Source organism: Dreissena polymorpha, chromosome 2 (assembly GCF_020536995.1).
Source record: "Dreissena polymorpha isolate Duluth1 chromosome 2, UMN_Dpol_1.0, whole genome shotgun sequence".
In the NCBI taxonomy this organism is placed as follows: domain Eukaryota; kingdom Metazoa; phylum Mollusca; class Bivalvia; order Myida; family Dreissenidae; genus Dreissena; species Dreissena polymorpha.
The window spans coordinates 148,339,451-148,364,053 of record NC_068356.1 but is presented as its reverse complement, the minus strand read 5'-3'; the positions used below and the strand labels follow the sequence as shown (position 1 = coordinate 148,364,053).

General features: G+C 33.2%; 1 long non-coding RNA gene across 1 annotated transcript; it reads right to left on the bottom strand.

Moving 5' to 3' along the window:
* On the bottom strand, positions 1-23,319 carry LOC127869402 (uncharacterized). Its single transcript, XR_008044541.1, has 2 exons — positions 22,859-23,319; positions 1-2,768 (listed from the first exon to the last, which is right to left on the bottom strand). It is a non-coding gene; the product is annotated as an uncharacterized LOC127869402 (long non-coding RNA).
* Positions 23,320-24,603: the final 1,284 nt, after the last annotated feature.

Below are 24,603 nucleotides of genomic sequence, written 5' to 3'. Positions count from 1 at the left end.
CAGCAGTAATTAGTTTTATCAGAGACATAGATAACAGAGATAACAGAGATAGGCAGCTCGCCAAATATCGGCAAACTCTCGCGCATCCAGTGGTTTTGGCGAGATAGGTTTAATTTTAGTCTGTGCAATAAAAGAATGCATGAACATAGTTTTTACAATTTAATGATATTTCATCAAAACTTCATCATTCATAAACACATATCAATACAACTGGCATAAAAAATAAGCAATTTATTACACGTATTAAGCAAGTTGTTGATATTACAAAATTAATAACATATCGGGAGAAAACAGCTAATATTCTGCAGTTATGCAGGCAACAAACATGTAAGCATAAGAGCCATTATCGAATGGGGCAGGGTATTAATGTTGCTGAAGAAAATTCATAATCACATAAGAATTTTTCATCATGGAGATTGGACTATAAATGCGACTGAGAGTGTTAACATGTTTTTACCAAAGTCATGTAAGGAAAAAGCCCCGCCCCTTGGTGGCCATGTTTTTCATGATATCATTGGGACACTCTATAGAGTGTTAAAAAGGTTTTTCGAATCCCGGACAATCGCTCCTACGGACAATCGCTCCTACGCTAAATTTGACAAGGCGGACAGTCGCTCCTACGATGTTTTGACAGGGCGGACAGTCGCTCCTACGATGTTTTGACAGGGCGGAAAGTCGCTCCTACGATGTTTTGACAGGGCGGACAGTCGCTCCTACATTATTTTGCCAACCCGGACAATCACTCCTACATTATTTTGTCAACCCGGACAATCGCTCCTACATTATTTTTGACTCCAAGGCAAAACATATTATTCGCTGATCAAAGGCTTACACCTATAATTAATCAACAATTATAATTGCCAACCTGTTAACAGAAAGCCAATTTAATTAACATGAGCCGATCAATTTGATTTTAATTAATTAATTTACTTACTGACAAACTATGTTACAGTTTGTCGATTGTAAATATAAGGTAGTTATAAGGGCACTTTGGACAATGGTTCCTACATTATTCCTATCAGGGACATTCTTTCCTATATTACATTTATTGGAATAAGTGCCATTTTGCGAATGGAATAAACATAAAAACCGCATTAAATCAATAATTGCTATAACAACAATGGTAGTATCAATCGATAATGACCACTTTGACACCTATGATGTGCCAACCGTGCATAAAGATTACAGAATGGCGTCACATTAAAGGGGCCTTTTCACAGATTTTGGCATGTTTTGAAGTTTGTCATTAAATGCTTTATATTGATAAATGTAAACATTAAATTTTAAAAGCTCCAGTAAAAAATCAAAAATAAAATTTAAAAAAGGAAAACAAAAGTAGCCCGCAGCAGGACTCGAAGTAAAAAACGCATTAGCCAACTGAGCTATCCTGCCAAGGATACATAAGATGCGTATTTTATACCTTATATCATCGTAGTTTCACAAATTTAAACGACATCACTAGAACTTTCCAAATTATTCAATCGCTTCAATCAATTATACATTGAATACAAAATTCATGAAATGCAACATAATGGCGAATTCAAATGTACAGACATTTTCGATTTCAAATTTAAATATCTGGCTTATTTTGCATTTTTCGACACAAGTTGGCAATTTTAATTGTTGGTTAATCATAGGTGTTAGCCTTTGATCGGCGTACACTACATTTTGCCGTGGAGTCAAAATAATGTAGGAGCGACTGTCTGGGTTGACAAAATAATGTAGGAGCGATTGTCCGGGTTGGCAAAATAATGTAGGAGCGACTGTCTGCCCTGTCAAAACATCGTAGGAGCGACTGTCCGCCCTTGCAAAACATCGTAGGAGCGACTGTCCGCCCTGTCAAAACATCGTAGGAGCGACCGTCCGCCCTATCAAATTTAGCGTAGGAGCGATTGTCTGTAGGAGAGATTGTCCGGATACCAGGTTTTTCTATAGCTATATATAGACATATAAGGAAAAATGCCCCACCCCCTGGTGCCCATGTTTTTGAACCAACCGGAACCATTTTTGAACTTGCCCAAGATATCATTTTGACAAATCTTCTGAACAAGTTTCATGATGACGGACAATAAACCAGAACAATTTTTTAACTTGTCCAAGATTTCATTTGGAAAAATGTTCTGACCAAATTTCATGAAGTTTGGACAATTAATGTGGCCTCAAGATTGTTTACAAGGCAAATGTTGACGCCACACAACACGCACTCCACGACTGCCAAAAGGCGATCAAAAAAGCTCACCATTAGCACATTGTGCTCAGGTGAGCTAAAGGGCAAAAAGATAATCACTAGAAATTTGTTCCCACAAAAAATGGTTCTGGGCAACTTCCTAACCATGAACATATTCAGTAGTGTGTCCTGCTTCATTAACACATACTTTCATCCTTAAATATGTTTTGCCATGCTTTGATCTGAATGTAAAAAGCGAATGTCCAGGTCTCTAGCGTGCGTATTGACAATAAATTGCTTTGGATCACTTCGTTCAGTATGTAACACTCAACCCTGATAGGCACAGTGATCTCAACTTGACAGTCTCCAACGTCAGCTTAGTCTGGTTCTGTTGTTGACGATGACTAACCACACTGAGTTGCTTTGTCTTCATACAATGCAGTGTTGAGAGAAGTATCATCCTCAATTCTCAGTTATGGATTCATCCTCATCGAGCAAGAAACCATCCTCAAGCGCTGTTGGGGATGATTCATCATGTCGAGATGGCTTGTGCTTCTTCTGCACCCCATAACTCAGTCACTCCCTCCTGGGCATGGCCAAACTGAAAATACAAATGAGCATATCAGATGAACACCATATAATATGAAATGTATTATATGCTATTCTAAATTTAGATAAAACAAGAGATGTGTTCATCAGAAACACAATGCCCCCTACTGTGCCGCAATTTGACCTTTGACCTTGAAGAATGACCTTGACCTTGAACTTCCACCACTCAAAATGTGCGGATTCATGAGATACACATGCATGACAAATATCAAGTTGCTATCTTCAATATTGCAAAAGTTATGGCCAACGTTAATTTTTTTTCGGACGGACGGACAGACTGACATACTGACAGTTCAACTGCTATATGCCACCCTACCGGGGGCATAAAATATAAAGGCCTCATGGAATTTATAAAGAAGGCACATAAGCATGCAATTTATAATGTTTCATATGTGAATTCTTTTTCTTTCTATCAGCATTTTAACCATTTTAACCCAACAACATTCAGGCTGTTTAGTTGACTTGTTACTGCATAATGTAATAATGGCAATTTCTCCATAAGATACAAAAGACTACTGCAGTTGACGGCCAGTTCCCTTTAAAATAGGATTTATGTGTGTTACATGAATATTGTAACTTAAAAACTCTTCCATTATACAAAATTCCTTTTCTTGTAATAGAATGAGCTTCATTTTTATAAATTCATTGTCATATTTAAGCAAATGAACACAGAAAGACAATAAACAACCAATCCACCATTTACACCACACAATAACTGGTAATAAGACAAAATGCTGTCTTATTTCCAGGTATTGTGTGGTATTTAATATTACCTGAGCTAAGACACCTTATTAAATTATCTTCCTATATTATAAATTGATCAACAAGTACCTGTTTTAAATTAAATTCTTAGATTTAATATTCCTTGATCAATGGATTAAAATTAAATTATTAATTAAATTCTTATCTTAATTATTAAATGACTCTTGTTTCAAAACTAAATTTATAAATTAAATCATATATTAAATGATCAATTTATTAAAACTTTCCTTAACTTATAAAACTGAAGCACTTTTTTAATTAAGCACATTCTTCGATGATTTTAACTACACAAAATAAACAAACCATTATTTATACTAATTTACACAAAGTAAGATTTTGAATGAGAATGAAGTCAAATTATAAATGTTTAAATTATTATAAAAAGTTGATTTAATTGGGGAGGGCTAATCTCTTATCTGGCACCATACTGTGTCTGCCATTATAACTTTGATATACATCAAATGATATACGTCACCATTCGGTGGACGGACGGACTGACCGACATGTACAAAAAATCTACCCCCTCTTCTTTGAAGGGGGCATAAATATGGGAAACCATAAAACTATTGAAATCAGAAATTTGCTTATATATAAATGCATAATAGATTGTTAAATGAGGCATGTATTGATACGTCTTGCTAATTATAGCATTTAAACTTAGAGCAGATAATATAAAGATTTTTTAGAGATTAAATTTTCCCCCCACAACTAAAATTTTGTACATAACATCTAACTGTATTTTTTTCTTTATCAATTGCGGATTTTAAAAATTCACTTAACTTTGTTAAAACAGAAAGAGCTTTCTCTTACATCACACATTCTCACAAGTCATATATTTGTACAAAATGCATAAACATATTTTTGGTGTTATTTTGATGCATGTGTATTGTGTATTTATTATTATGGTAGTTTGATGTTTAGCTGTATATGCTTATGTCGCAAATAAACTCGCTGTTCTGTTCTGTTAATTTTATAATATTGGGATTTATTGTGCTCGAATAAAAGTCAGGGGAAGTCTACACTGTGTATTAGCAACCTGCTGTGTTGATCACTATCTTATTAGCTCAATACACAGGCACCTGGCTACTGTACTGGAAAAATTGGATTTACTGCCAAAATAACTGATTTCATTTATTGCTAAATTGTTGTGTACCTTAAAAAAACTTCAATAAATAGTAAACGCTCTACCATTGTCTTATATTTATACCATTTGAAAAAGTTAATGACAATTATTGCAAGCATCCGTTTTATTTACCATTATTATTTTAAATACGCGTTCAATGGCAAATAATACAGGTAAAATCATTATTTGATGTGGATATCAGTACAATTAATAAATTTTAATAAATGTCTATATATTCTAAGCATAGCATACGCAATTGTATAATTCCGAACTAATATAATTTACTTAAATATGATCTAGCTAGAATCAACATCAACATGGATCAACATCACCGTTGTACTTTTTATTTAGTTTTCAGTAATCTGTCCTTGAAATAGAGGTAGCCTTATTAAAGACAGCGCTAAGTGTTAAAGTGGAGATTAAGAAATAAGATCTATTGCATCGCACTGGCGGTATAGCCTGTAGTCTTAAATAAGACACATTTAAGACATGGATAAAATACAATTATGACACATATGAATCTTTCATTTCTTCAAAAAATAAGCACGTAGTCACATATAAATAAGACACATTTAAGACACATAAACAATATGAATAAGACACATTTGAATCTTTCATTTCTTAAAAAAAGCATGTGAATCTTTAGAATACAATATAAAATAACATGTATTACTGACACATTATTCTCAAACAACATGTTTAATTAAAAAAATGTATCCGTACAATACTCAATATCCTTTTACAATGAATTTAACAAGTTTTCTTTAATGACCGATTCATCAAAGAAACACAAATTCCCAACCATTAACAACATGTTCAATTAAAAAAAAAAATGTTTCCGTACAATACTCAATATCCTTAAAAAATATTGCTCAAAAATCTGTTTTACTATATAACGTCTGGCATTTTTACCTTTGGCATTTTTACCTATGGCATTTTTACCACTTTACCTCTGGCACTTTTACCGCTGGCATTTTTACCTCTGGCATTTTTACCGCACACCATATAAATGGGTATCAAAAAGTAAATTTCAGTAGTGTTAAAGATATCATAGCAAATTCAATAAGTATACTGTATTGATATGACAGAAATTAAAATTCAAGTATGAACTGTGTCCACTTTATCAAATTCTAGTATTTTAAATGGGTCCAGTTTATAAAACTTCTTGTATTGAAATTGGTCCACATTCTCAATGGTATCGTATACAAATGGGTATGCTTTAAAAAAAAATCTTGTATCAAAATGGGTGTACTTTATCAGAGTTCCAGTATAAAAATGGGTCACATTTCGCAAGTCTCAGCGGTCTCAGTCCCCCCCCCCCCCAAAGAAATACTTAAATTACTTCCCAAAATGTATAATATATTATAACATCATTATTTTTTTTGCAAGCATTCCCCACACATTTGGCAACGTCAATATGGTGAAATAATCAAAAATAATATTTTCATGATATTGTTGAAAACACAATAAGAATCTTTTATTGACATACCATATATATATATATCGCTCAAATCAGCCAATGGAATAAATGAAGTGTCTTTATTTGTGTCTAGCCGCAGGAAATTTTATTGGACAGTCTGTCTTACAAAAGTCAGGTAAGGTAAAAAGCTGGCTTAGACAGCTTCCACGAGAAAGTACAATTGAAACATATACATGTAACTGTTAAGCATGTGCTAATTATAGCAAAAAACAAAACCTGCATATTTAATTGGCTCTGGAGATAATCTGTCTACTGGGGTCGGTGATGTCCCCCAATAGCTTATCTTATTAGTTAATTTATAAACTGCAGTGTGATAGCTCTTATAATGAAGTGAAGCAAAATGTCTATGTCACAAAAGAATGTTACTCTCAGTTGCAACTGGGCAAACATGTGGTCAATAACTCGAAAAAAAAATCAATGAAATTAATGATTTTAACTTATTTTTTAACATGATTAATGTTTTTTTTCATTGATATATTATTAATTGGTAATCTCAACCAAAGTGATCAAATTGATTACAAATGTATTAATTCATGCATTTAATAATATTTGGGCTTCTAGACCCTTTATCAACCACTGTTCATCTATAAAAAAAAATCCTATTCTTATTAAGGGTGTCACGATACGCTCCCCTTCATTACTATACGTATCCGATACAGTGTGTACGATACAATACGTAATGGGATACGTATTGTCAGATGGAAACAACATACAAACCATTTTAAACCATTTTTTCAATTTTATTTAAAGACCTCTACATACATTCATTTCTTTAATTTGTAAAAAATGTTTTTTTATTTTAAATTCATGATTACAAAATTTGTCATTTAAAAATGTGATATGAGATGATATTGGGAGAATTTCCGTTAACATTGATCCAATTACTGTGCCACATATTTTATTGATTGCGCCAATGAAATCTTTCTTGCCGCGTATTGTTACAACATCCAAACATTTAAAGTTTACTTGGCGCGTTGGCGCATATGAAAAATGCTGTACCGTACCATACGCACTCGAAGGCGTATCATGCACCGTACTGAGAGGAGACTATTACGATATACCGTCCCACAGAGTACCGTGACACCCTTAATTCTTATCCTATTAACTTGCACAAAAAAGAAAGATGCATGGTACTGCACGATTATTGCATTTGATGTTCATGGGCATTTGAAAAGTGCGGTCACTCATTCAACTTCTATCAGAAAGGAAAGAAAATGCCAGAGTCTCTCCACTGGTGCAGAAGTTGCATGAATTGCTTTTTTAAAATGTAACTTGTATACATGGGTTAACATGGTTCACTAAAATTCTCATGAAATCAATTATTTGACTGATTACTTAACTGTTCCCACACCTAATTAAGCTCCAACACTTATTTTTTGCATAAATGCAGATCATCAATGCAATAGACTGTATTTGGAACTCAACTAATCGTTAGGTACAATAAACTTTTTACCATTATGACCCTACTGTCACATGAATATTCTGGTACCGTACTTACTTAGTTTGAACAAGACTATTTCCAAGCAATATAAGTCCAATACCGATGAAACTCCACCATTTTCAGCAATATTTCTAGTCTATTTGTTGCCATACCAATCAGAATTATTGACATTGGAACACAATGAATTGACATGCATAATCTCCATGTTGCCTTCTATCCATGTTTCAAGTTTCATGAAAAAATATGTAGAACTTTAAAAATTATCGCAGGATCCACTATTTTCAGCAATATTTATAATCTATTTGTTGCCATCGCAACCATAATTCTTGATGTAGGAACAAAATAAAGTGACGTGCATAATCTCCATATTGCCATCTATCCATATTTTCAAGTTTCATTAAAAAATATGAAGAACTTTTAAAGTTATCACAGGATCCAGAAAAGTGTGACTGACTGACTGACTGACTGACTGACAGACAGAGCAAAAACCATAAGTCCCCTCCATTTTCACCTGTAGGGGGAATAACAATACGCATTCCCGTGGATCTAGGTCAATTTTATTTGTACCTCATGTAAATTAGTGGAAAAACCAGTTGTAGGCAAGTTCCAAATAAGAACTATTGTTCAGACTTAATCCCTTTAAATACCCCTCGGACCGAGAGCTATCAGAGATCTACACCACTTTAGTAATTAACTACATGAGAAGTTGGCAAGTGTCTGATGTTGTTAATGTGTCATTTGTCTTCATGAATTGAAATTGAATCTGCTTTTTGGTCAAAAGTAATCATAATCATAAAATAATAATGAGTAATGACCTCTTGTAGAGGTAATCTATAAAATTATTATTTAAGTAATACAAAAGCTATAATTAATGATCAATCCATGATTAATGAAAAAAGTAATCAATTAATAATCATGATGATAACAGATTAACAATTATGATTACCCCATGTCTGCTACTGGCAACTTATTGAAAATATAACCCCATTTCTCAGGTAAAAAGTTTTATCAACTCATCAAATAATTATGAAATGGTATTTGTACTAAATACTTCACGTAAAAATGAAAGTTAGATTATAATTTGACATTTGCACAACAGTAGATAGCAGCTTGTGCTTCAGTGATGTGAGACACAAAGAAACTATTATCAAGCATGTGCAATACCCTTAATGTTTTGAAGCATATTTAATTTGCATGAAATGTACAACTCTTTTATCTTAAAATAATTAATGAGAAAATCAGAGCTTCCCTTGACATACTTTTTTGTATCTTCATCACACCCTAGAGTGAATTAAAAAGAGCCAAAACAAAAACACAATTTCTGATAGAATATTGGAAATAGTGTCACAAAGCATTTGGAGAGAATGTTCAAAAGAAATTGTAAATCAGGGCTCAAAATTAACACTCGCACACTCGCAAAATGCCAGTGAAAAATACTGATTAGGAGTTAAGTTTTAAGCCACTAGTATTTTTTTGCGAGTACATAAATAGTGGGAAAAAAACTAGTAATATAAATGCACTCGACGTCATGAACGCTAAACCGTAGCTGGGCTCGAAATTAACACTCGCACACTCGCAAAATGCGAGTAAAAAATACCGAATGCGAGTCAAGTTTTAAGCCACTAGTATTTTTTTGCAAGTAAATAGTGAAAAGAAATGAGTAGGTATAATGCTGCTCGACACATGATCACTAAATCTTAGGTCAATTTATAGAACGCCCAAGAACCCTTATGCGTAAGCGCGCACCTTGTATGTAGACTGGTATATACAGACACGCGGGTGGTATTGGTACAAAGGAAGTGAAACAGTCGACTATTCACACATGTTCATTGAAGCGAAAAATAACTTGTCACTTTATTCCCACAGACGGAAATAACACAAAATATACATAATACAAAAGATAAAGCAAAGTTAACCGTTTAGTTAGAAAAAACAGATTTTAAACCCTTCTATGAAAACAGTGAATTAGTGGAAAAAATAACTTAAAATAAGACTAAAACTTGTTATAGATGAAGATGGTCAATCAACCTAATGTGATACAAGGAACTGATATCTTTGTATGGTTGCAGAAATAAAATGTGTATACATGTTAAGTACTTTTATTTTGTTTAAATAGAACTAAACTAAAAACCAAGGGTTTTTTATGTTTCCATCAAAATTTGCAAGAATGTTTTTGATTTTGCGAGTTGGTATTAAAGCTGCTCGCAATTTTTTGCAAGTAGAAACAAAAGTTAAATTCGAGCCCTGCGTAGGTCAATTTATAGAACGTCTGAATACCTGTATGCGGAAGCGCACACCTTGTATGTAGACTGGTATACTTATAGTACAGATACGAGGATAGTATTGGAACAAAGAACGTGAAACAGTTGACTATTCACATTTGTTCATTGAACTTGAACAGACATGGCGTCGAAGCCAAACATAATTAGTTTCTTTTTGCATACAGACGGAAAAAAAATACGAAAGATGAAGTAAAGTTAACCGTTGATTTGTATTTTGGTGACGTCGCACTCAACACACGATATCATAGCTGATTTTTTTCAATATTTGAAAAGTTTTAAACCCATTAAAAATATCCCAAACTGACACTTAAACTTTGTTTTCTGAGTGAACACGACACACTTATATTCGAAAACAATGCCCTTATGGTCCAAGGAACTGATATATTTGTATGATTGCAGAAATAAAATGTGTATGTTAAGAACTTTTGATTTTGTTTTAATAGAACTAAATTAATGTCCGAACTTTTTTATGTTTCCTGCAAAATTTGCGAGACTGTTTTTGATTTTGCGAGTTGGTATTAAAGCAGCTCGCAATGTTTTGCAAGTAGAAAAACAAGTTAATTTCGAGCCCTGTAAATACATTTTAAATGTTTATTTATGGATTATGATGAACAATTTAATGATCAATATAAAAAGTGCTTATGAAATGCTGGGAACAAATTAAAATGAATGTTGCCTGATTGAAATCCCATTGTGGTTTTTCCAGAGACTGTTTATCATCTTTGATGTGAGGTGTGAGCATTTAGAAGCCCTTAAATCAATTGAAAGTCTGTCACATTGAATCTTAAATTATGATACTGAATATTGAATTGTGTAAAAGGTCCCTTTTTTGGGCTGGACTAAATGACTGCCAACGTATGACATTGAACAACAAGTTTTACTGTAAAGTGTCAAATGAGCAGTACAACAATTGGCCCAGTGACACCCCATTTGCACAAATATTTGTTTGGTACTTTTTCAATCATTTTTAACCCTAGCATTATAACTCCTTAGTAAACTCCTAACAACAAGTATCGTTGAAAGCGATGGATGCTCCCCGATGATGCGCTTTGTCAATCTATGTGTTAATAACCACCTAAAAAAATATATTATTAGCCTCGGTGACCTTGACCCCAAATGACATCAAGCGTCATCAAAAGGTAGAGGTCTATATATGTAAGGTACCTACATGCCAAATATGTAAGAGATCAGTAAAATATTGAAGGCGCTATGAAAAACTGTAACAAAAGTGTGACGGAAAAATATATAATTAGCCTCGGTGACCTTGACCTTTAACCCAGTGACCTAAAAACTCATCAAAAGGTAGAGGTCCATGCAAGGTACCTACATGCCAAATATGAAAGAGATCGGTAAAGTAGTGAAGGCGGATGGCCCTATGAGAAACTGTAACAAAAGCGTGACGGAAAATCTATTATTAGCCTCGGTGACCTTGACCTTGAACCCAGTGACCTTAAACCTCATCAAAAGGTAGAGGTCCATGCAAGGTACCTTCATGCCAAATATGAAAGAGATCAGTAAAGTAGTGAAGGCCCTATAAGAAACTGTAACAAAAGCATGACAGAAAATCTATTATTAGGCCTCTGTGACCTTGACCTTGAACCCAGTGACCTCAAACCTCATCAAAAGGTAGAGGTACATGCAAGGTACCTTAGACATGCCAAATTTGAAAGATATCCGTAAAGTAGTGAAGGCCCTATGAGAAACTGTAACAAAAGTGTGACAGAAAATCTATTATTAGCCTCGGTGACCTTGACCTTGAACCCAGTGACCTCAAACCTCATCAAAAGGTAGAGGTCCATGCAAGGTACCTACATGCCAAATATGAAAGAGATCGGTAAAGTGTTGAAGGCGCTATGAGAAACCGTAACAAAAGTGTGACGGAAAGAAGGAAGGAAGGAAGGACAAACACTATATGCTCCGCCAAAATTTTATTTCGGGAAGCATAAAAATATAACACTTGTTTAACCCTTTCCCACACAAAAGCAAAGTGGAAGTGGCTATGTGCAAACAGCATAACTTCAGAACAGCCTGTGAATAAAATGCAGGCTGTTCAGGTTTTATGCTGTTTGCTGCTCATCAGTATCTAAGGGTTGGAAATGAAGCCTTTAAAACTTGGATTTAGTAAGAAAGGTCTTGAATTAAATATAACTTTCTAAGTGACTACAAATGCGTCAAAATACGTATCTAAGGGGTAAAGGGATAAACAAAAAGTAAGGATTTGTAGTAAAAAACTAAGAAGATTGCCAGTAGTATTAAAAACAAATAAAACTATGTATTTAAAACTGATAATATTGTCTTTGTGAAATTAATCTGCAGATTCATTAGCCAATTGTTCTCAATAATTAAATCAAATACAACTGATAGATTTACCATGCCAACACATTGTTTAAAACAATTATTATAATACTTGTTTTCCTCAATAAAAAAACAACCTATTTCGTCTTCATTTAAAATTAATAAAAAACCCTCAAATCTCAAGATTGTTTGACCTGGAGATAATAAGATATTTGTGTGGAGTGTGTCCTTCAGCTTATCAGTTACTGTGTTACTGATTGTAATCTAATAAACCGTGGGTGACTGTGCTCTCTAGGGGTCTAAGGTGACAAAATAAGATAAGACTGGATGCATGTATTTAAGAGGGCATAAGGCACTATTTGGATTTTTTAAATTAATAAATGACATTAAATAAAAATAGAAACTAACAAACTAACAGCTCATAGATTATGGGCATTCAATAGTGGTGATATTATATTGTTAGCAAAAAACAACTGCATTCATTTATCAAAAAGAAACTTAACACATAAAATTGTCTATTTGGTATCTGAAAAATCTTTTCTTGCTGAAATTGTGATGTGCACACCATCAATGCATTTGGTTACGTAATATCCCATATTTCTACGAATTCACTGATGGTATTGACACAACTTACATGTAACTGTAACAATAATAAATATTAATAATAATTATAATGCGAAAAAGTTTCCATCGTAGATTTTCATTTACAAGTAATTGATCGCCTGATAATAAAGGCCAATTTGGTGCAGTCACACCAGCAACAAGTATTTGATTTCCATTCTGGGACCAGGGTCCATGTAAATTGTTTCGGAGGTAACAATACAATATAGGTGGAGCTAAAATTAGGTACTCTGGTTGATCCACATGGCACATGACCATGTCAACTTTAAAATATGTTTTTCAGTGAGTCAGAGATTAATGCATAGAATTAAGCTCTTGAAAATTCTTCCCACATTTTGAGTCTTAACTGCAGGAGCTCCAGGTCAACACATTGTCATAAGCATGATAATACATATTCATCATCACACACTGTCATGTAATTATTCAGGTGAGGAAGGAACTAAGAAATAAAATATATGCACACATGCACACATTTGTTCACAACCTGTGGCTTTCAAGCCTAAAAGATGCAGCAGACGTAAACATCCTCAGGTGTGAAAAAATGATGTTCAATAAATTAAAAATAATCTACAGTAGATACACTTGATTAACCACACAGACGAAATCTACAGTACTGTAACGACACTTAAGCATGTGAATAATTTCATCATTGTTCAATTAATGGATTTTTTTCAACATTTGACCAACAAAATTTTTGTTGTAGTAAATACATTCAATACCAACAACAAAACAAGAGCACCGCCTTGCGGGTGCAGACCGCTCATCTATTTTCTTTTTAAAGGTGAAGGGACTCTCATTTTCAATCACAAAGGAGGGAGGAGTGGAGTGAAGAGGGGTGTATAGTGTGGGGTTGTGGACATTTATTACATTATCTTCCAAAAAAGCGAAAAAAAAAAAAAAAAAAAAAAAAAAATCGGGGGGGGGGGGGTATAGTGTGAGGGTGTGGTGATAATTTGTGAGATGATCTTAAAAAAAAAAAAAAAAAAAAAAAAAAAAATCAAAAAAAAAATTTGGGGGGGGGGTGGGGGGGGTGGGGGTGGGGGTATAGTGTGAGGGTGTGGTGGTCATTTGTGAGATGATCTTATAAAAAAAAAAAAAAAAAAAAAAAATTAGGGGGGGGGGGGGAGGGGGGGGAGGGGGGGGGAGGGCACGGGGGATGGTTTGGGTGAAGTCTATTGTGGTATGTCAGGTAAGAGTAGTTTCATCAAAGTATCAATCAAATCTAATCATAAATAAAGAAGTTATGGCAATTTTAGCAAAATTTAATAATTTGACCTTGAGAGTCAAGGTCATTCAAAGGTCAAAGTAAAATTCAAGTTGCCAGGTACAGTAACCTCATGATAGCATGTAAGTATTTGAAGTTTGAAAGCAATAGCCTTGATACTTCGAGTGGATCGAAACACAAAATTTAACCATATATTAAAAGTTACTAAGTCAAAAAAGGGCCATAATTCCGTAACAATGACAACCAGAGTTATGCAACTTGTCCTTTTACTGTACCCTTATGATAGTTTGTGAGTGTTCCAAGTATGAAAGCAATATCTATGATACTTTAGGGGTAAAGTGACCAAAACATAAATCTTAACCAAATTTTCAATTTTCTAAGTATAAAGGGCCCATAATTCCGTCCAAATGCCAGTCAGAGTTACATAACTTTGCCTGCACCGTCCCCTTATGATAGTTCATAAATCTTGCAAGTATGAAAGCAATAGCTTTGATACTGTAGGAATAAAGTGGACCTAAACACAAAACTTAATCAAATTTTCAATTTTCTAAGTATAAAAAGGGCACATAATTCTGTCAAAATGCCAGTCAGAGTTACATTACTTTGCCTGCACAGTCCCCTTATGATAGTTAGTAAGTGTTGCAAGTATGAAAGCAATAGCTTTGATGCTTAAGGAATAAAATGGACCTAAACACAAAACTTAACCAAAATTGTCAATTTTCTAAGTATAAAAAGGGCACATAATTCTGTCAAAATGCATGCCAGAGTTATCTAACTTTGCCTGCCCAGTCCCCTCATGATAGTAAGTAAGTGTACCAAGTTTGAATGCAATAGCATTGATACTTACTGAGAAAAGTGGAACTAAACGCAAAACTTAACCAAAATTTGCAATTTTTTAAGTACAAAAAGGGCACATAATTCTGTCAAAATGCACGCCAGAGTTATCTAACTTTGCCTGCCTAGTCCCCTCATGATAGTAAGTAAGTGTACCAAGTTTGAATGCAATAGCATTGATACTTTCTGAGAAAAGTGGACCTAAACGCAAAACTTAACCGGACGCCGACGCCAACGCCAACGCCAACGCCAACGCCAACGCCAACGCCGACGCCAAGGTGATGACAATAGCTCATAATTTTTTTTCAAAAAATAGATGAGCTAAAAATCAATTATAAAAGTGGATAACATTCATTAACCCTTTCAGTGCGGGAACCGAATTTTAAAGGCCTATGCAAAACATGGCGTCTCATCAGGATCCAAACTGTTTGCTATTCTGATAGTATTCTTTGAAAAAAATCAAAGAAAATGCTAATTTTAGAAATTCAGCAGACGACGTTTTAGCAGACAACAAATTTTCCAGCTTGCAAAGGGTTAAGGGGGCAGGGGATATATTTTTGCCCAAAATTCAAGTTCCGAAAGGCAGCAAACAGTCAAATCCATTTCATCAAAACAGAAAGTGACACAAGAACGCCTATTTGTGTCAGTGTCATAACAAAGCGCTAAGGCAACATGCATTGAAAATAAAACCAAAGACAAGGCCAGCTTCTTCACTTGTGAAACTATTGCCCTTGATCTTCCCCCTGGAAGCGAGACAATTCACCCCCAAGACAATTGACATGACGCCTTATCTATGATCGCTCCGCCCACTAGAATTGATCCACCAATCAGCGATCGATTAATCGGGCGCACTCGTTAGCAACGACCTGTCCGCCATTTTCTAGACAAGCTACATGTTTAGGTTCACTTTTATTCCAACGAGTTTCTTTTGTTTTCCTATTTAAAAAAACGATTAAAAATGGTTAAACGGTGTCAATGGGGATTATGTAACTCGGACAATCGATATCTTGACAGATTAGTTGGTGACATTGAATTTATTTCGTTTCCAAAGCGGAAATTTCCAACGAGGCAATGCGGTCTTGACAAGAGCGAGTGGAAGCTTCAAGAATTACCGAGATCCCCTTTATAGAACATTAATTTATTTCACAAACTTGAAATGTCATATAAGCAATAACTAAGCATTATTAAGTATGTATTATGTCACATGTTCATGTAAAATAATTGAGAATTTGGTACCCAATTCGTGTTACTTTACTACGAAATCCCCGTTAAAAATCGCGTTTCTGTGTGTGTCAGAAACAAGTGAAAACCATTTTGTTATTATTTTAATAAAGACGTATCGATAAATGCTATTGTAAAAGAGTTATTATTACTGATATTAGTTAACAAATAAATGAGGTAACTTCGGGGAAGTCGGTACCTGCGCAAGCGTCTGATATTGGTAGCCTTATTAATTTATAATAGCCTGACCGTATTCCATTTCGTACAACGCTAATTTTATATCAGACAATGTCCAAACTTACTGTGTTGTTTTTGCGCTTTAAATTATACTGATTGATAAATGTCCCATAAGCAATGTTTAATATGATTAATATCACTTTTATACGCAATAACATGTGGGATTGAGGTACCCACCTGGCGTCAGAAAGCGCATAAAAACTTCACCAAATTCCCAGTTATAAAGCGCTATTTCGTGTCAAATACACGGGTAGGGGGGAATATTTCAGTAAAAATTTTGTTAATAACACGGGTAAATACCGGTGAAGTGTTAATTTATTGCAAATTCCACCATTACACGTAATAACGGGTTCGATTTCGGTAAGCGTGCAAGTGTTTGGGAGCGTGTTTAATGTACCGATTTACCCGTTATAAATAGCTGGTGTTCTCTTTAATCGTATATTTTTTTTGCATTTGCAGAATAACTAAATTGCATCAACTCCTTTACAAGTGTAATATGGTGTTAAACAAGTCCATAAAATCATCTGGAGTATCGCGTAAATCTATATGCAGTCTCTAGGCAAAGAAGCCATTTTGGTGAAAGCTTGTCTAGGTTTTCTTCCCGCTGAGCGACGTGATTAAGTGGGCGGAGCAATCACTGATAAGGCGTCATGTCAATTCACCCCGAGGAGACAATTCACCCCCTAGACAATTCACCCCTGCTCCTGGACAATTTTTTTTTATCTTTTGCTGTTTGTTTAGGATTTAGTAATTACAGATATCTTTTTTCTAAGGATAGTTATTTGTATTCTTTTTTATTTTTATGAAGTTCTAATAAAAGCATATTAAGATGTTCTCAGAATTTCTTTCTTTTTTTCATAAAATTACTTGCAATTGAAACATAACTGTGCTTTTTATCTATTGATGTTTGTTTTTGTTATTAACAATATCTTATTATTAACAATATCTTATTATTGTTTTTATGTCATTAAATAATTTATTATGTGTTTATGTTTTATTTAAGATTGATTTTATTCATTAAAACAGTTTATATTTGTAAAAAGTGTATAAATAAATAATAATGGTATTGGATACATTATTTGGAAATAATCTAATTGTTTTATTTGATAAGTTATGCAAGATTTCGAAATTTTTATAAAATTACTATATTTATTTTTAAATGGGAAATATAATATAAAATATTTGTCACATAATCAGTCAACAAAGTAACAACACCTAAAAAACAACCTTTTTCACACCCATAAAGGTATCAATAAACAGATAATCTGTCAGGCCTTTAGAGCTGATGAGGGTACTGATTATCTAATGGTAGATAAGGCTATTACTGATTGGGGTTGCTTAGAGATAAGGCTGTAGTATGGAATGAGTTAACATACTGTATGATTGAAGTGGACTTGAATTGAGTACAATTTTTGTAAAAAGTACATTACATTTCAAAACATTTTTAAGAGGAGCATACTAGCGGTATTATAGTAGATTTAATAAATCATGAGGTATTGGTGTATAAGTAGCATTTTAAAAAATTATAACATAAAATGGTGTGAATTTGATACTGGCTTTGAAAAGAATACTGATAATTGCAGACTAAAATATGTTTCAATACACAACATTACAAAACACAACTTCTATCACTAATCCTTCAATGAGAGAAAATCCAACAACTTAATGGATAATAAGAATAAAAATAATAATTTTGTTAATGAAACACTTTTGTTTATAGGCAGTTAAATAAAAATAATAATCAAAATATCAGGTGAACAACAATGGAATTTTTTAATACAATACCAGGTCTTAGAATTGCCCAGCCCAACATAATTATTTGTCAATGTGTGTAACTGAAGTCTTTGTTTATCTGTGTTGACACTTTGATAAAGCCTTGTCAGGTGTGTGAATGCTTATCATGTACCATCATGTAACTCTAATGGAACTCAAAACTCCCCATTTTTCTCATGTAACTGTGGCGTGCGTCAGGGAGAAAATTTATCGCCCATCCTCTTTTCCCTTTTCCTAAATGACCTTGGGAATTACTTAGAATCTAAAGGCCACCATGGTATAGAACTTACAAATCCAGAAAACGATATTGCTACTTTTCTCAAAATAATTGTACTATTATATGCAGACGACACAGTCTTAATTGCTGAAAATGCCCAAACACTACAAAACTGTCTGAATGACTTTGCTGATTACTGTAAAACATGGAAGTTAAATATAAATAAGGATAAAACAAAAGTAATTATTTTCGGATCAAGGCAAAATAGAAACTTCTCTTTTAAAATAGACAACACGTCTCTAGAAATTGTTAACTCATACAAATATCTAGGTGTTTTTTTAGCAAAATCTGGTAGCTTCCTAACTGCAAAGAAACATCTTGCACAACAAGCAAGGAAAGCAATGCACCTACTCTATTCAAGAATTAATAACCTTAATTTACCAATATATCTGATATTAAAACTTTTTGATAACACTATCCTGCCAATATTAACATATTCAGCAGAGGTTTGGGGCTATGAAAGCATTGATTTACTAGAGAAAATACACAATGAATTTCTGAGAAAAATTTTCAATCTAAGAAAAAGCTCCCCACTTTATATGATATACGCAGAATTCGGAAGATACCCCATAGATCTCTCTATAAAAGGCAGAATGATTGCATACTGGAATAGATTAATAACTGGGAAACCGGATAAATTAGCATATCTCATATATAAATACATGTTAAACCTTCCTAACTTTGAATCTAAATGGATAAATTATGTAAAAAATATCTTCACACAAACTGGCAGAAATTACATATGGCTAAATCAAGATCAAATCCAAAATAAAAATATAAAGTACACTATAAAGGGCATATTACTTAATCAATACCAGCAAACCTGGCATACCTCACTTCAAAACTCAACAAAAGGCTTAAACTATTCAATATTTAAGGATAAGATTGAATTAGAGAAATATTTAATCACACTAACTAAATATGAATCATCTTTATTTATTAAACTTAGAACTGGTAATCACTTTTTCCCAAATGAGACAGGTAGATGGACCAATCAAGACATAAATGAGAGAACATGCCCTCATTGTACATGCAGAGATGTGGCGGATGAATTTCACTAAATGCTTATATGTCCCTTTTTTAATGAACATAGAAGGAAGTTTATAAAAAATACTACTACTGTAGAACAAATACGCTAAAATTTAAAGAATTGTTGACAACAAGGTCCTTAAAGGATTTTAAAAAATTATGTAAATTCATAAAAGTATTATTTCAAACATTAACCCGCTGATAAGTTTAACTTGGTGTATATGTTAAATTATGTTTGTTATCTTTTATGTATTTCAACAATTAAACCTCATAAGACTAATTCATATCCACAAAAAATATTACTTTAAACGCTAACACGTTGATAAATTTATTTATATAGAGAACAAAATCATGTCTAATGCAGTACTTTTTGCATTTCGTCTCAATCAATCAATTAATATTTTATAAGATGAATTAATCATCTTACATATTGGTATTACTACATCATAGTTCATGTTGAATACCTAACTTCATTCACTACGCATGTTTAAAATATTTTTACGCATGTTTTTTCAATCTGGCAACAAATATCAATGTCACAAATTTGAAATTACTGATTTACTCATAAATGTTGTTAGCAAATTGTGATTTATATTTTAAACCTTGCACTAGCCAAATTATATGCAATGTACATGTATGTTTGTATCTCAAGCTTATTGTTAACCTTGCTGGAATATGTTTTTTAATCAATGACACTTGACACTTATTACTTATTGCAGCAATTCTACTCATCCCCCCTCTCCATCACCCATCCATGCCTTTCACCATTGATTTCATGTGCCATGTGTAAACTTACACAACTTCACAAATACATGTACAGTAAAGTACTTTTTGTCATGCAATCTCACTACTGCAGGTCAAATCGACACAATTTAGTACATGATTATATAAAGCTACTTGCTGAAACAATAACATAAAGTCCTTTACTTACGAATCACATGGTCACTGACACAGGACAAACATGGGCATGGTTAATCTGGCCTGACACAACATCGGTCAATGTCACATGAATGGGTCACTTCACATTTGATCATTACTTAATTTAAACACACCAATTAATCCCAAGTAGAATTACATTAACAGACAATTTCGGTCTACAAAATGTAAATCTATACGTCACTTTTGAAAGTTTAGTTAATATGCGATCTATAAATGAAACACTCTCCACGATTATTCTACAGAGGAAACAGTGAAAACACAAACAATACGCACATTTCTGACCTAATTCCAGGGTTTACACACAGATCAGCGAAGCACTGCAGACAAAAATAAATTAACCAATCAAATTCACCGGGTTTTAAATAGAACCGAATGGAAAAACCATAACTATAGTCTGCATAAGTAATCCATGTAAACAAACAGGTTATTCAGGCCAAAGGAATAAAAAATGTTTATTTCTCAGGTCAACATCATCATTCCCCCACTCAATTCAAATGTATGTCTCATATCTTTTTTCATCTCCACTTCTCTTTCTCTTTTCTATTTTCTATGTAAAGTTTAACACCATGTCACAATTGTTAATAACTCTTTGTAAAAGATGCATTGTCACTGTATACTCATGTGTCACTATATTTGTGATTTGAGCTTAATAAAGGTTATGTTGTTGATGTTGTTGTTGCTTGATTGTAATACCCATTAATAGCACGCTTCCAACCAGATTAAATTTCCTTTCTTTAATTAAGGTTTTCTTATCAATTAAACCATAATATTTTATTAAATTAATTATCCCATCTAACATGAATAAATAAGTAATTGTCATAATGTAAAATTCTAAGAATTAAATGAAACTAATTAATCAACTTCAATATTTGACAAAGTTCTCAAATAATAAAATAGCAGTTAACCTAATAATATTATTTCAGTCTTCACGATAGTTCATTTTATCCACTAGCCATTCGGGCTACTGGAATGGTAAAGACAAGTAGCCCAGCAGCAAAATTACTAGCCCAAAGTAAATTTGTTAAAATATACACCCTGATAAAGGGTTTCATCTTTCAATAGCAGTTAATCTATTAAAAGTAAAATTGTATCCAGGGTATGTTAACTGTAAAGCCTATTGCAAAAACAATTGCAACACAATATAACAAGTCAGTGTAATTATGTCCTTTATTAATTATAAGTATTTAACATGTGATAAACAACTTCTTCGTTCATCTAATCATCACTGCAATCCTGGAGATCCTCTTAGTCAGAAACCATATCCTGTAAAACAAGCAACCTGATAGTTATTTTCCAGAAGTTTACTTGACAAGTGAAGGCATAGATGGCATACTTTTACCATACATGTTGACTTTTTTCTTATGCTGTGTTTTTAAGCGTAGCTTATTAAACTCTGTCTTACAGAAGTAGCTTCTCCTTCATCACTGATTTTTTACTACTTTTCTTGAAATTCACGTTTCCGTGATTTTTCATAGTCATTTGTTGACTTACGATCAGAAGTGGGCAGTTTCTTGCCAGGCTTCACACCAGCTACGTATTTAAGCATTATGCAGCCTTATGCGCGTAGGGACTTACAACTTTGGAAATAAACCCACAAACAAGGTTACAAAGTAAAACGATGTTTATTCGGGAAATGCAAGCCGCGTACGTCGATAAGTTTACTTCAGCAGAAAAACACATCAGCATGACGTGTGCCACTAGTAAATAACCAGTCTAAATTGTTCACCACGTGGCCTGTGTTACGACTCGAAAATGACCGTTGAATGTATGGACCAATCGGAACGCGTTTAAATCTCGTATTTTAGGCGAAGTTGAACGAAGTTCTGTCGGAAATCTTCGCGACGTACTCACAAAATAATGACTTTTATCACACTTAAAAATGAAACAATATTGATACACGGAATTTCTACTGGCCCGACGGGCGTACAATATGGCAATTTTAATAGGCCCGAGCTATAATTTACACGCCCAGGCCAACGGGCGTGCGCTTATTTCGCAGACTGTTATTTAAATCCAATGCACAAATATTATAAATACAAAATACTTAATTTGTTTCAATTTTATATGTTGTAACACAGTTTATAGAAAAATAACATTGGTTGGATTGCATTTGACAAAAAACACTATTTCATCTTTCATTTACATACTACATTTATTATCTTCACATCAAAATTGTGCTACAAAGTCAAAATTATAACCCCAAACATCTGTTCACAACTTATTTTTAAATATGACAAAAGCAAATGACAATACAATATCATATAAAAAATATGGCAGTGAATTGTCTTGGGGGTGTATTGTCCAAGGAAATCAAATTCTGGAGTGAATTGTCCAGGGGATGAATTGTCTTGGGGGTGAATTATCTGACACCCTTTCCCCCACCCACCTACTTTTTAATGAAAAATTGAGAAATTTTACCCATTTCATGGCATGCAAAGTACATTCAAACAGAATGCAATTCTAGTTTTGGCTACATTACTCATTAATTTCAACCATGTGCTGTGCTTATTTAACTACAAGTCTTTAGATTTTTCACAATTTACCTTTAAAGTTCTGTTCTGTTTCTGCAGCGTGAAATATTGACCTTCGCAAAAATCTCCTTTTTGGAGATCCAAAATATCCTTGCAAGGGAGCTGTCGCTAGTTTCAATGTTGTTTTTTTTACAATATTTTGAGACAGTCTTTCTTAAACCTAACACAAGAAATACCTTTTATAAATTCCTAATCGATTTTTAAAGACCATAGGTTACCCATACCCTAAAGATATGTAATTTTTTCCCCCTTTCACTGATATGTGCTCGGTACGACTAAAGAGCGTATATGTCTATGTAGTGTCTATCGCAACCGTTGTTTATTTTTGGTGTTTTCACTTCATATACACTTATATTTGTTAATGCAGCATCAACATACTACAACAATATCCCGGAAAGAGAAAAATAATGCATTTGAATATCAACCGTAGTTTCGTTTTGACAACTGACGACATACAAGATTCGATTTACGAAGTGAATCTTAATCTAGTTTTAGTGCAGATTCGTTCATACGACACAAAAACACTATTTTGTTTTACGGATCATTTCGGATTAGAGGACTGGGTGAGTCATGTAAAATATCGATTATAATATATACTTTTTATAAACAACTGGCAGCAAGATGAGTTGCAGATAATTCAGTAACCACATTTAAACTAACTCTTTTGACCTGTTAATTATGTTCAGCTCAATTCAACAGTGAAACATGCCCATAATATCACTTTAATTGTTAATTTGGAATTGTAATAATAAACCATATGTCACCTAATCAGTCAAGAAAGTAACAATACCTGAAAACACCATATCCTATTTCCCACCCCTAAAATTACAATAAACAGCTAATCTGTCAGTCATTCAGAGCTGATGAGGGTACTGATAATCGAGGGGTAGATAAGGCTATTACTGATAGGGGTTGCCTAGAAATAAGGCTGTAGTATGGAATACTTAAATAAATATTTTAATTTGTCATGCTTTACAATTTAATATTTAATTAATTAATGTAGAACTGTAACTCATGTTCAAATTTTGATAATGCTGGGCAATTTTATTAAATTATTAATTAAATACACATTTGATTCTGTAAAATTGTATTATGACTGATTATTATTGTAAAATTAATAATCTTTGCGTACAAAAATGTTTCAATACATGTAGGTATGATAATCATATATACTCGGTTTATATGATACTAAGCTATACGTATTTGTACTCACGTTAACATTATTGTTATACGTTTTTTACTTATAATTGTGTGCGCAATAAGTTTTCCATAGGTAACGGGATCTTCATTAATAGTTTTATGACAAATATTAAATTCTTAATAATTCATAGTTCTATCAGTCTTTATGTCCTATTCATTAAATTACAATATTAGTGTACATATTGTAAATCTTTGATAATGTGTGTAAATATTGAAAAAAATATTAAAATAAAAGTATATAGATGTATTTCTACTTGTGTACATATTGTACAGCTTTGATACTGTATGTAAATATTGAAATAAATATTTAAATAAAAGTATATAGATGAATGTCTACTTGTGTACATGATAAAGCTTTGACAATGTGTGTTTCAAATATTTTAATAAAAATAATAGTTTAAAAAATATATTTTAAAAAGTACTTTTACTGTCTGTTATAATGTGCCGATAATGTAACCTGGTGTAAACACAATTTGTTAAAAAATGTGTTATTTTGTGAAAATATTGCAATAAAAAGTATTGAACTAAACTCTGAAAGTATTTCTCATTTGTGTTTA